The sequence below is a fragment of the Ranitomeya variabilis genome, chromosome 3 (genome assembly GCF_051348905.1).
Source record: "Ranitomeya variabilis isolate aRanVar5 chromosome 3, aRanVar5.hap1, whole genome shotgun sequence".
Classification (NCBI taxonomy): Eukaryota; Metazoa; Chordata; class Amphibia; order Anura; family Dendrobatidae; genus Ranitomeya; species Ranitomeya variabilis.
In genome coordinates, this window is record NC_135234.1 from 491,709,828 (window position 1) to 491,723,235 (window position 13,408).

The 13,408-nt window shown below is 42.7% G+C and overlaps 1 pseudogene; it reads right to left on the minus strand.

The window, feature by feature from the left end:
• The window catches only part of LOC143817721 (uncharacterized), a 29,063-nt pseudogene extending 15,883 nt beyond the window's left edge, over positions 1-13,180 (minus strand).
• Positions 13,181-13,408: the final 228 nt, after the last annotated feature.

Here is a 13,408-nt window from a genome sequence, read left to right on the forward strand (position 1 = left end):
ATTTTTGTGTGAAGTTATGTCCAATTTACCATTTTTTCTCAGTTTTTTTTTGTGTTGTTCCAAATCACAAAAAGGAAAAAAATACATATTTAACAAATTATATCAGCAGGGGGTGATCCATATGCAATACAGTGTCACTGAAATGGATAATCAATCAAAACCTAATACCATGCCACATAGGCAAGTGGTTAAAGTGAATACAACCACAAATAAATCAATAAATGTACTTTATTTAGATTAAAAACAAAAATAAAAATACAGTACAAAACAGCTACAAATACCTTTAGTGTAAGGGTTGAAAGTAATTCAGACCTAATTCACAATTCATATGTATCATATACTTGCAAAAATGTACGTATGCAGGTGTATAAACAGATAGTACTACGCAAAAAGAAACAAGCACTATCACAGCCATGTACGTTTATATAAATAATTTAGTATGTATGCAATAATGTCATAAACACTTTCAAAATATGCAACAGTAATCTGAATGTGCCAAAACACATATAGTCTATAAATTCAAATTTCATATGTTTATTGTTTGCATATTTGCATATCCCTTAGAGTGCTCAGGGTACAGTTGTATTTAATGTATTTGTATGTTACGGCAATACAGTCATAGCAACCTGTACATTTGCATTTATTTAATTTTGCCAGACTGTGTAGATATATTTCCTTTGTTGAATTAGTTATTTATGTACCTATTATTTCTATCTATCTATCTATCTATCTATCTATCTATCTATCTATCTATCTATCTATCTATCTATCTGTCTTTCATCATGCATATAACATTTCTGAGCAACTTAACTTCTCACTAATGAGAATATTTTTCTGACACAAAAACCATATATGAACCATATACAGTATATATAGGCTATTTCTGTTTAAACACAATTAAAAGTTTCAAAACTCCTCTGACATTACCCTTATTTGTTTTTGACGCATGTCAAGTCTACTCTACCAGAAAAAAGCCTACAAATGACATGCACACTGAGAAATAGATCGGAAATATAAAATAGTACTGCAGAATGTTAAAATTACTGGGTTTGTCAAAAGTCTAGCTTATGTGATCTGTAACAGATCATGGGGTTTCTTCACAATCTGTCACTTACCTCCCACTTTTTGCATCTGTAAATGTCATCTCATGGGAAGTGCTGGTGAAATGTAAATTACAATTACAAATTGTATTATTAGCAAAAATAAATTATGGGAATATTATAAATACAGAATTAAAAAATGGTTCATAAAATCACGAGCTGCACTGTAACCAAGCAATATTGTTAAAACACTTTTATTTAACAGCTTTGTGTAGTGTACAATATAATCATATTTACAAAATATTTGGAGTCATCCCATAATCTACTTGAAAATATATTAAAGGGGAATAGAACAGTATATGGCAAAAAATATAGGAAACGAGAGTCCCTAGCGTAAACTTTGCAATACTTTTATCATAAAACTATTTTAGGCATAGTAATGTTTATATTACACAATAGTAGAACTGGGCGCTTCATTTGAAATTCAATTCAGCCAGCTTTAATGAATTTTCTTAAAAAATTTAATTGCAGTGAATCTTAGCTAGCTGCATACTTGTATAACTATCTGAGTTCTCCTGGGACTTTGTTGAACCCGTTCTGAGCTCTTTCATGCCAAAACAGCCTTGTTAATAACTATGAGACTGCAATCTATCTGGCTAGTTAAAGAAGGATGGTAACCAATGATGACCAACAGCATTATTTGGGTGGAATATATGGGTCTCACATTGAACTCCTACAACAAAGAAGATAAAAAATTTCTTAACAACACGTTGTGGGATAGAAAGCTTTTAATAAGATGTTATTACTGCAGTATTCCACAGATCAATCAATTCACAGTCACTTTGAGTGACTATACAGTTATAGCACTTCCTCACATCACTTGAATCAGACTCTCTCCCACTTTTAAAGTGATTCAGCACTGAAGAAGTACAACACAAACAAATTAGACTTTTTCTACAGTTATGTGGAAAACAGTGACTTGCAAAAGTATTCCTCTCCTTGGCATTTTCCATGTTTTGCTCAATTAAAAACTGGAATTTAACATTTTGTGGGCTTGCATCAGTTAATGAAAATAACATTCATACAACTGTGAACATTTGGTTTGTGAAGCAAACGACAAATAAGACAAAATAACTGAAAACTTCTGTGTGCATAACTATTCCCCCCCTAAAGTAAGTATATTATAGAGCCTCTTTTTGAGGCAATTACAGCTGCAAGTCGCTATGGATAAGTCTCTATGAGCTTACAACATCTTGCCACGAAAATTTTGGCCATTCCTCAGGGCTAATCTGCTCCACTTCCTTTAAATTAAATATAGAGATGAACAAATACTAAAATGCTAGGATGCTCGTTACTCAAATCAAGCAATTCCTAATGCCCAGTTAATGAATATAATGGAGGTCAATGGGAAATCGCAGAACTTTTCTGGCAGACCATAGAAGAGGTCTGGAGGTCAATGAACATGTTGAAATGGATGGAAAAAAGTGCTGAATCGAAGAAAAGCATGGGGAAGACCCCTCAAAGCATCTCTGACTCCCAGATCATTGCTGAGAACAATGGTGTGACACTTTTACTTCACTTCAAGGACTGACAGTAAAACATGCAAAAGCTATGACAAATTGGAGTTTACAGGAAAAAACTGTTAAGAAAAATTTTCCTATAAAATGACTTGCATATAGTCAAAATATAAAAAGGCTAAAAAAATAATTTAAGTTGACCAAAATTGAAATTTTTATTAAATAATTGGAAATTTCAATGTAATTTATGAAGGAAGGAAGAATTACCAAAAATGTAATGCACGTGGGAATCAGATACACCCTGTAATAAAAAAAAAGGAGGGCCTCAAACACATTTTGTTAAAATTGTCATGTAGTGGTACTCCTAGAATAATAAAGGCTATGCACTGAGTGCAAAGCCTGCAAAAAATTGGCACCAACTGTTGTAATTCATTCAAATATTATGAACAAAGTATAGTTTTGTATTCCTACACTCTATAAAAGTTCTGCACAACGTAAAACATGCACAAATTACAAGCATTATCATCCATACACACTTTGTGAAGACACCAACTGTAGTACCTCATTCAAATATTGTGAACAAAGTGTAGTTGTAGTACTCCTTTGCTTATTAAAGCTCTGCACACAGTGCACAGTCAGGAAAAAAAATAGGCTTTAAGCAGCCTCATCCATACATGCTTAAAGTCAACAACTGGAGGGACTCATTAAAATATTTTGAAAGTGTGATTGGTGTACTCCTACACTGATAAAGTCTTTACACAAAGTGAAAAGCCAGGAAAAAATTATAAGTAGGGCGATCCTGTTATCCATAGACCATTGAATGCCACAATTGACAGGTCTCATTCAAATATTGAAGATTAAAAACACTTTGTGTGCTGCTGTCCTTTGGTGGTGTGGAAAAGTAGGGGTTAATCCAAGCTTTTTTTTTAATTTTTTTCAGAGTGAGCCTGCAAACAAATTCTGCTGACAGGCGAAAGCAACTGTTTGTTTTGACCACCACGGTGGCATTAAAAACTCGCTCAGACAAGACGGTAGCAACAGGATAGCACAACACCTCCGTGGCATAAAGGGACAGCTTATGCCAGATGTCAAGCTTTGAGTTCCAGTAGTTGAAGGTCACAGAAGAATTAAGAAATATGCTGGATTTGTCAGCTAGGTACTGATTGACCATCTTTAAAAACTTTACCCTCCTTGTCAAAAATAACCAGTCATCGGGGTCTAGATGCTTTGATGGCTTTATGAAATTGGCTCATGCTTTTGACATTGTACCCCTGCCTCTGCTGTTTGTCTCCTTTGCCTTTTCTCTTTGGTTTGGCAAGGAAGCTTTCCCTCTGCCACTAACATTGCCTAATGGGAATTTTTTCAACATATTTTCCACAATGGCCTTTTGCTATATCACCATTTAATAGACCTTTCCATCTCAGGAAGGAGAGATGCAAGGTTCTCCTTGCAGGTTCTCCTTGCAGCATAGGTCTAGCAGGGTAAACAACTATTACTCTTTTTTTACCAAGATGAATGTAGTGCAAGGGTCATGGGAAAGGCAGTCATACCTAAAGTCTGCCATATGTTCCAAAGTCCCTACAGCCAACACTTCACTGTCACCATCATGATGACTTCTCTCCATATCCTTCTCCACCTCCTCCTCTATCTCTTTTTCCTTATTTCAGTCTTCAGTCCATCCATGAAAGAAAGATGGGACAAAGCTTGTGTGGGTCCTTCCATCTGTTGCGCCAGCCAGCTCCTGCTTTTTCTCCTCGTCCTCAGCCTACATGTACTCATTGTTACTTAATCTGCACTGAGCAGATGAGATGAGGCTGAGCTTGGTAGTATCTCTGTCTTGTATCTTCTTCCATTTCCACCTTGTCCGCATGCAAAGCTTCATGTTTTATTGTCAGCAGCAACATAGGTAGGTTTTCAAAAACTGCTAAACTATCAAGTTGAGCATGTGGGCCAAGCATAGTACATGTGTGAGCTTGCCAAGCTTCATGGCCGCCACCAGGTAACGGCTGTTATCACAAACAATCATGCCTGGTTGCTGTTTCGGTGGCGACAGGCAAAGATCTGTCTGATCTGTTACTCTTTTTAATGAAGGTGCCATGGTGTGCGGTTTGTCTCCTAGACAAATTAGCTTTAACAGAGCCTGTTGCCACTTCCCTGAGGCAGTGCTGCAGAGCCTCAAGCTTATGTGTGCTCTGAGATAGCATGTCAGAGATAGAGAATGAGAAGGAGCAGAAGGGGTGCAGGAACTGATGTAGGAGGTGTAGAGTAGAGCCATCAATCCTCAGGGTCAATAGAACCTGTGCTGTGCAAGGGTGGGATTTGACCCCGGCTTCCACAATGTTCATCCAGTGTGCCGTCAGTGAAATGTAGTGTCCCTAGCTACAAGCACTTATCTACTTGTCAATCTTTAAGTGGACAGTCCCAGTAACCATGTTGGTAAAGTCATGTTAGTGCTATATACCACCTTAATCTACCACAAAGCACGCAGTACTGTATGGATGAGAAATTGAATCCAGAAAAAACTTTAAACCTTTTTTGGAGTGTTACATACCTACATAATGTAACAAGAAACACATTAACCTGTATGGATGACTAACTGAAACCATAAAAAATGTCAATGTAAATATTTAGAAAGTTTAGTTGATATGCTTGTACACTCATAAAGTCTTTGCAGAAAGTGCAAAGACGGGAACATTTTTTAAGGAGGGTCATCCAGTCGTTCATAAAACCCTGAAAAGCAAAAATTGACTGGCCTTATTCAAATATTTTTAAAGTGTAGTTGCTTTGATCCTACATTCATAAAGGCTTTGCAGAAAGTGCAAAGCCAGTAAAAAATTAAGTAATCCAGTCAACCATAGACAACAGAAAGGAAACACCTGGCAGGTCTCATTCAAATATTTTGAAAGTGTAGTTGCTGTACTCCAGCACTCATAAAATGAGTGTAGGAAAAAAATAATAAGGTGGTAAATACAGTAATCCCCTTTTGGTGGGTTCTTCTTCTCCTTCCTCAGGAGGCTAGTGGGACTGCCTCCATCTGCTTCCTGTAACCCAATTCCCATGTGCACAGTCTATAAGTGACCTGGCTTCGGGTAGTACCAGAGTCCCCGACATGTAGAAATGGATGACAGCCCCCTGTGTCACCTGCACCATTGCCTGCTCCTCCATAGGAGGTGGGGAACTTAAAGGACAGTTCAATCTCTCGTGGGTGGCAGTAGCCCCGTCTTGAGCCACCTTTCCCGTGCTCTTTCATTCCTCATGAAGGGATTATCTTGCTCCCTTCTTTTTTGAATCACTTCCACTGCATAATAGCGATGTTGACCCTACATTTTGAGGAATTTGACCAGGATTCCAGCCATCTGCTTTTGCAGCCCTCAAGGCATGTGTTCCATTTCTACTACCCGTTGGTTGATTAAAATGTGATGACGGGTTCCCAAACTCTTCGATGAACCCCCATCTTCACTGCAGTTGTATGTAATGCCCCCCCCCAGACTTTCTGTACCTTGCGGCTAGGGGGCCAAGTCCAGGTCTAGGCTTGCCTACTTGTCTTTGCTGACAAGTCTATGCTCCACAGTCTGCTCATTAATTCCTGAACCCTGGCTCTCCCTTTCGCAGTTTGTAAGAAACCAAGCCGTGAGGGCCGCGGTCTGGATTCAGGCCTTGGTGGTTACAGGTCACAGCCTCCAGGCACTTACTCTGTCCCACCACCTTAATCTGGCTTCTATATTCCTCTGGTCACTCCCTCGAGAGTCTTGTGTAATTCAGCCATCTTTGTAGCCCACTAAGCATGTTGCCCTGTATGGATAAATAATAGAATTCAGAAAAAAAGTCAACACTTTTTTGCAGTGTTATATAACACAGAAATATGCCACAAAGCTCGCAATTCTGTATGGATGAGTAAATGAATACAGAAAAAAATTGTCAATGCTTTTTTGGAGTGTTATATTCCACCAAAATGTACCACAGAGAAGATAATGCTGTATGGGTGAGCAATTGAATTAAAAAACAAATTTCAACATTTTGTGGAGTGCTATATCTCACAGAAATGTACCACAAAGCATGTAATACTCTATGGATAGAAAATATAGTCAATTTATATACCCCCAAAAAATAGGGTCACTTGCAGCAGGTATATATTTAGCAACTGACTCCAAACCCTAAGCTCTGCCTTGAGGCTGTATACTGCTAGAGTGCCTGCTCCTGCAACTATCCCTCTCAAGATTAAATGCAGAATGTATCTGATACAAACAGGAAAGCACAGATTTAGCCCTTACCAGGGCTGTTAGTATGATTGTTCTGGATCAGCACCAGTATCAAAGATAGAAGAGTCTGATTCGTTGCATTTTAAGCATTTGCAACACCTGAGAAAGATGTACGAGGTGTTCTTCACAAGAATTACTAAAAATGGCTATACCATCAAGATAAGCAATGGCAAAATCATCACATCCTTCCAATAAGTGCTTGACCAACCTCTGGAAGGTGGCAGGGGCACTCTTCATACCAAATGGAATCACCAGAAACTCAAACAGCCTGAATGGCGAAGTCAGACCTCTCCTGGGCTTCTCTGGTCAGGGGTATCTGCCAGTATCCATGATGGTGAGGTACGCTGCCTTAGCTAGCTGCTCTAACAGCTAATCTATCCTTGGCATGGGGTAGACCTCACATGTAGTCAGTACATTTAATTTCCTGCAGTCTACTCAGAACCAGGTAGTACGGTCCTTTTTTGGGACAAGAACCACAGGCGAGGCCCAGGCACTCTGGGATTTTTGCATTGCCTTGAGGTTCTCCTCTACCTGTTCCCTCATGTGTGCCTTGCTGACACCCAGTATGCTGACTGCTGTACTGGGGGATTAGTACCAGTGTCCGCATGGTGAGCTGCTAAGTGCGTCCTCCCAGGCTCCCCTGTGAAGACTTTGGTGAACTCGCTGAGCACCCCTATCAGCTCAGACCGCTGACTGTGGGATTGTTCTGCCCATTAATGTGCAGCAGGTTAATTCACAATGTAGTGTCAGTTGTCACCATTAGAGGTCATTAGGTACACATTTATCCTGTTCCTGTATCCAGGAGCATTTTGCTTTAAGCCTGTGTTCTGACTAGAACCGCCCCCCTGGTTTCCTGGGCAAGAGTAGCCATTTTTCCCCGGACCTTGAGTCTTACACACATGTTCCTAGCTCTCTCTTCCTTCAGATCATTGCTCTTGATAAGCAGATTTCAGTGAGACACAAATGTATTTACATGTGTGCGTTATGTTAGGACAGTTATGCAGCCACTATGTAGCAGAGTGTGTAGTTAGGCATGTTAGTGCATGTTTATTTCATATTGCTGTTTCTCTGTATGCAGATAGATGCTTGCCTGTATAAAGTAATACAATGCTGACAGCCTGAACTTGCCATAAGATTTGCCATGATAACTGTATCTGCCTTATGCTGTTAGCTCTGTAAGCTCTGTTGTTCATGTTATTGCATCCTGTAACATGCTGTAATGTGCCAAATACTGATGCACTGTTATTTCCTTTGTAGTTTTTACCTGATCATCCATTATATCGCATATCTCACAATATCATCTACTATTGTTGTTCATCGTTCACCATCTCAATAAATAACGACTTAAGAACCTATACAGTCTGTTTAATGAGTAAATGGATGAAGGTTTACCTGTATGCTAGAATCCACACTGCATCATATGTGGAGGAAGGCAGAACAGGGATTAGCTCAGATTTAAACTCTGCTGACTCCAGGGACTTCATGTACTGAGTCCCGGCCCCCAAATCTAGTAACAAATCAACCTCCCCCTCTTCAGGCATGCTACAGACAGGTAAGACACAGGTCTCCCTGTCATGATGAGCCTTCAACATATTTACATGAAATACTTTTTAACACTTTGCATGCTCATCCAGTGTCACCACATAATTAACATCATTTAGCCGCTTGTGTACAGTGTATGGTCCCTCCCATGCGGCCTGTAATTTATTCTGTAAAATAGGGACCAACACCCAAACCTTCTGCCCGTCTTCATAGGCCCTCAGTCTGGCATTACGGTCGTACCAGACTTTCTGGTTGATTTGGGCCTGCATCACGTTCTCATGGGCCAGGTTGCTCAGTTTTTGCATTCTCTCTCTGAGCCTCAGTACATATTCAAACACTGTGACGCCTGTAGTTTTGGGGTCATCCTCCCAACAGTCCTTAACCAAATCAAGTGGCCCACTGACCCTACTTCCATAAACCAATTCAAAGGGGGAGAATCCTGTAGACACTTGGAGTTCCTCTCTGTATGCAAACAACTGATGGGGAGGTACCACTCCCAGTCTCTCCCTTCAGTCTCCACCATCATTTTGAGCATTTGCTTTAATGTTCCGTTAAAACGCTCGTAGAGTCCGTTGGATAGGGGATAATAGGCGCTGGCCACAAAATGCTGCACTTGTATTTACTCGCAGTGGCTTTCCATCAGATCGGACATTAACTGGGTTCCCTGATCGGTTAACATTTCCCTGGGGAAACCCACACGAGAGAACACAGTCAGTAAAGCATCCGCCACTTTGTCTGCTGGATGGAGGACAGTGCCATTTTCCGGGTATCGTGTAGCAGAGTCCACCACTGTGAGGATGTACTTTTTGCCAGAGCTGCTAGGGATTGCAAGTGGCCCTATAATATCCACAGGCACTCACAGGAAAGGCTTATCGATCACAGGCAGTGGTATCAATGGAGCTTTCTGTATATTCCCGGACTTTCCAACTCTCTGACAAACTACACATGATCGGCAGTAATTGGCAATATCTGTCCTCATCTTGGGCCAATAGAAGTTATGTGTCAGGCTAGCTTTAGTCTTTTGTATTCGACAGTGTCCAGCCAAAGGAATTTCATGGGCAATTCTCAATAATTGTTCCTTAAATGGATAAGGGACAATCAGCCTTTCATAGTCCCAAGATTCGGTATTATCCATGGGGAGAGTCTCTTTATACAGTCTGCCCTGGTCCCAATATATTCTCTCTTTGTCAGAAGCAGCAGGGGGTCGGTCTGCAAGACATCTGAGCTCCTCCAGACTGACATCTCTCCGCAGGGCCTCCTGGAAGTTCTGACTGTCAGTCTGTAGGCCCTGGCCTAGTGTGACTGCCAGGCCCTGGTCTGAAGCTGAGTCTTCAGTGTCTGCTCATCCTCTAATCTCTGGGCTTGAGTCTGAGCCGCAGCCTGACTCCGGGTCACAGCTGCCACATACACAGTCCTGTGCATTGGGACATTTTCCCTCCTCGCACGGGATCTCAGGTGTGTCACTTGCTTCCACCTTCTCTGTAGCATTTACTTGCAAGGGAGGAGCATAGTGGGACACCATCCTCCCCAGGTCCGTGCCTAGCAGCACATTGGTGGGAATAGCCTCCGATACTCCCACTTCTCACAATCCTTTCCCTGCTCCCCAGTCCAGGTACACAAGAGCCATAGGCACGGCAGGGCTGACACCTCCAATCCCGGTTATAGACATAATCTTTCCTGGTATGATATCGGCAGGGGTTATCTTGGCTGGACGCACCAGGGTCACCTCTGCCCCAGTGTCCCTGAGACCAATGGTGACTTTATTGCCAACAGTGACAGAATGACAGTTCTCATTAGCCCTCGCATCAGAGCCGGCCACAAAGAAGACAGACGGTGGGGACACAGACGGCTTTATGTTTGTAGTTGGGTGTTTCTCCCTATCAGGGCAGACAGCGCTAACATGTCCCAGCCTGATCCGCAGTTTGTGGCTCCCGATCACACACAAATTGGCGTACATCCGTGGGGCACATGTGAAGAAATTGATCCTTGACCATGTGAGGTGGTGAGTTCCCGCCGCTGTTCAGGGGGAATCTCGAACCATGTCCACTGCGGTCTCCCATTCTTCTCCAGCCGCTGTGGAACCTGCTCGGTGGAGATGTTGGTCCCAGCATCTGGCTCAATCTGATACTGTGTGGCTGGTTACTGCTGCCTTTCCAGGCTCTGCCCTTGTTGCCAGTACTGACCAGCAATGAGCAGGCCTTTCTGGGACTAAGTGCCGCTTTTCTCATAATGAGCATGCTCACAGGACGACCTCCCATTGGAGGTCGAGGGTCAGATGTTCAGGTCCTGTTGTGGTTCCTATTGGACCATCTGGAAGGTCCTGGTCTGCTACTGCTATAAAAGGTTTGCATGGCCACTCGACCATGCGCTAATATAAACCTTGACAATGTGTGTAGATGAATGACTGTCGATGGATGAAAGCTCCTTAATCATTCCCATTCCTTGTGTTGTGGACTGCTCGTGAATGGTGGAAGCTATCTAGTGCCCGACAGTGCTATCTGCACACTAAGCACATGTTTCAGTGCCTGTCTCTATGGCACCGTGCGTGTGCCATCAGTGCGCTCTCCTGACAACCGTCAGTATAGGGTGGGAATTCCCGCTTGAACTGTGCATCTGACTCAGGGCGTCTTCAGGCACGGGCTCAAAAGCCACCAAAGGTCAGAGCCAGTTCAATCACCAGATTAGTGGGGGCGATTCTTAGGGATCCCACTAGTGTCTTGTAGCTGCACCTTGTGACTGCTAATGTAATAATTATAGGGGATAACTCAGGAGACTCTTTGCGTGGAACAAGACAACTACAGGACACAGTTTTATAAGTGGTAAAGTCTATATTATCACACGGTGATTCAAACAGGTGCAGAGAGAAACTCAAGTCCACAACACTTGGTGCAAATAATAAACGCAGCTTAGCAGTCTATAGGAAACTTCAGGGAAAATGCAATCAAGCAGAAAATCTATGAAGCACAGTTATTCTTGAGGAGACTTGACACGAATAAATCCTTGTCTTAGTCCAGGCACACATAGATATGCTTATTAGGCAGTTCAAATCATATCTTAGCTCAACTAGGGAGGCCTGGTTAATAGTCTCAGGTTATTGCAAAGCAGCAACAGCTTACATGACCAGCAAATGCAGATGGAAGTAAACATGAACAGCAGATGAAGGAGGATTACTGGAAACTTGTGTATGCAGCAGGAACTCAGAGCAGAGTAGCAGGATCACCACAAAGGCTCACAGGAGCAGGTGTATACCCAGGGAGAAATCAGAGGTCATGAGCTGGATGCAAGGCAGAATACTCTAGCACAGACTGAAGGCTGGGGTGGAGTTTTATAGCAGGAAGACACAGTGCACATGAGACCAAAGACGCCATCTTGGAAAAGGGCAGTAATGCACAAAAGGTAAAAAATGTTCAGAGTCCTGACAGCTAACAGGGTGCAGCGTATTGTGCAACACTGTGAAGCAACAGAGCTCGCTATCATTTCATGTGGGGTGAAGTCTAACCCATGTGTAAGCTAAGTTTCCATCCGCCATTACATGGCAGCAGGTACCATGTCTGCACGGTGAACCCCAGGCTGCGAACGCACCTCGTATCAGTCTCTTTATTATTTGGTGCTTCCGCTAGCCCTAACAGACCATAAGATCTGTTAAGTCCTCAAAACTGTTCACAGAAAGTCCCCTGATCCATTGGTGGAAGGTGGACCTCAAGGTGCTCACAACATCCGCATAGCTGTCAGTTGATCCACGTTGTAGGTTACAGAACTTTCTCCGATACACTTCTGGTGTTAGGTTGTATTTCCTGATCAGGGCCTTTTTATGGCCTCATAGTTCCCATCTACTTCTGGTGAGAGGCCAGCAAAAACTTCCAGAGCTTTGCCTCTCAACCCTGGGGTTAGATACTGCGCCCACTGCTCACGGGGTAGATGGTATAGCCAGCAAGTTTTTTCAACCCCCCAAAGGAAAGTATCCAAGTCCGTATCCTTCTCCATCACAGGGAAGTTTTCCGGACGTGGTCTCCTCAGATTTATGTTCTGGGAGGGGGTTATCTGAGGACTGATACCCCTCTCAATTTGAGCCATCTGAAGCTGGAAAGCTCTGTCCTCCCAGCGTTCTGCAGCCTTTCTCTCAGCCTGGCGTTCTGTGGCCTCTCTCTCCTTATGGTCACGGCATTCTGCAGCCTGTCGATACCGTAGAATAAGCTTCATGCGCCGATTGGGATCACTTGTTCACAGCCATTGTAAATCCATTTGTAAAGTATAGTCTACAGGCTCCTCAGCACTGGCAAAGGAAAGTATCCAAGTTCGTATCCTTCTCCATCACAGGGAAGTTTTCCGGACGTGGTCTCTTCAGATTTATGTTCTGGGAGGGGGTTATCTGAGAACTGATACCCCTCTCAATTTGAGCCATCTGAAGCTGGAAAGCTCTGTCCTCCCAGCGTTCTGCAGCCTTTCTCTCAGCCTGGCGTTCTGCGGCCTCTCTCTCCTTATGGTCACGGCATTCTGCAGCCTGTTGATACTGTAGAATAAGCTTCATGCGTAGATTGGGATCACTTGTTCACAGCCATTGTAAATCCATTTGTAAACTACAGTCCATAGGCTCCTCAGCACTGGCATTTCCATCAGGTATCTCCAGTGCAAGAGCTGGCATTGCTGGGTCTCTCTGAGGTGGACTCTCTCCTTGGCCAGATGATTCAGCACTTTGCCCTATGTCCTGTTCGAGCAAGGCACGTATCAGCAGCTCCCTGGATCTGTCGGCCATCTCTATTCCTCTCTGCTCACAGAGGTCGGTCAGAGCCTCTTTGCTCTGCTTCTTGTACTGGGCGGCCATAAAAATGAAAAGCCTTTGTCAAATAAAAGATAGAAAAGAAAAACGGGGAGAAGAAACTGTTTGCAAGTATGTCTAAGTAAGCACTGAGTTGAACCTTGTAGAACTTGTTCACTCCTCGCAAGGATACCAATTCTTTAGTACAGGGAATAATTGCTTAAACCATGTACTAATACTCTAATAGAAAAAATTCTATCCCAACGCTCTGCCACCAATTGTCATGGATCCCTC